Source organism: Arachis ipaensis, chromosome B09 (genome assembly GCF_000816755.2).
Source record: "Arachis ipaensis cultivar K30076 chromosome B09, Araip1.1, whole genome shotgun sequence".
NCBI lineage: Eukaryota > Viridiplantae > Streptophyta > Magnoliopsida > Fabales > Fabaceae > Arachis > Arachis ipaensis.
In genome coordinates, this window is record NC_029793.2 from 62,114,883 (window position 1) to 62,116,388 (window position 1,506).

Genomic DNA, 1,506 nt, shown 5'->3' on the forward strand with positions numbered 1-1,506 from the left:
AATGAGAACTCCCTTGTGTTCAAAACTCAAGGATCTCCCTCTGCAACCATGGAGAGGAAGCAGAAAAAGCTTCTCTCAAAGTAGAGTCAACCAGAGCCCCCACAGTCAAACTCTAAGTTTGGTGATGGGAGGCCACAACCAAACTCTAAGTTTGGTGTTGAACTCCCATATCCAAACTCTAAGTTTAGTGTTGGAGAGTCTCAACAAAGCTCTGCACATCTGTGAGGCTCCATGAGAGCCCACTGTCAAGCTATTGACATTAAAGAAGCGCTTGTTGGGAGGCAACCCAATTTTTATTTATCTAACTATATTTTCCTTATTTATATGTCTTTATAGGTTCATGATCATGTGGAGTCACAAAATAAATATAAAAATTGAAAACGGAATCAAAAACAGCAGAAGAAAAATCACACCCTGGAGGAGCATCTGTTTGGCGTTCAGCGCCAGAACAGAGCATGGTTCTGGCGCTGAACGCCCAAAATGGGCAGCTTCTGGGCGCTGAACGCCAGAACAGGCATGGTTCTGGCGTTCAACGCCAGAAATGGCAGCAAATGGGCGTTGAACGCCCAAAATGGGCACCAACCTGGCGCTGAACGCCCAGAGTTGTGTGCAAGGGCATTTTGCATGCCTAAATTGGTACAGGGATGTAAATGCCTTGACACCTCAGGATCTGTGGACCCCACAGGATCCCCACATACCTCCACTCACTCTCTTCTCTCTTCTCAATCATCCTCTACTCCCAATAAACACTCTTCCCTATTAACCCTTTACCACTCACATCCATACACCCACCTACCTTCAAAATTCAACATCTCTTTCCCACCCAATCCCACCCATATGGCCGAATATACACATCCCTCCATGTCCTCCATATCTTCTTCTTCTTCTTCTATTCTTTCTTCTTTTGCTCGAGGGCGAGCAACATTCTAAGTTTGGTGTGGTAAAAGCATAGCTTTTTTGTTTTTCCATAACCATTAATGGCACCTAAGGCCAGAGAAACCTCTAGAAAGAGGAAAGGGAAGACAAAAGCTTCCATCAAGGGTCTATAGCTCAGTGGTAGAACATTTGACTGCAAATCAAGAGATCCCTGAGATACCTCAGGGGATACATTTTCTTCCACACAATTATTGGAAGCAACTAAGGGTGGAAAATCAAGAGCACTCCATCATGCTTCATGAAATAAGAGAATATCAAAAAGCAATGAGGGAGGAGCAACAAAGACAAGGAAGAGACATAGAAGAGCTCAAGGACATAATTGGTTCCTCAAGAAGGAAACGCCACCATCACTAAGGTGGATTCATTCCTTGTTCTTGCTTTCTCTGTTTTTTGTTTTCTATGTTATGTGGCTCTTGAAAGAATGATGACTAGGAGATATGTTATTTGATAATCTGAAAAATCATAAAAATGGTTCTTGAAGCAAGAAAAATCAGCAAAGAACAAAGCTTGCAGAAAAAAAAAAGAAAAAAAATAGGCGAAAAAAAAATAGAAAGAAAAAGAAAAAGCAAG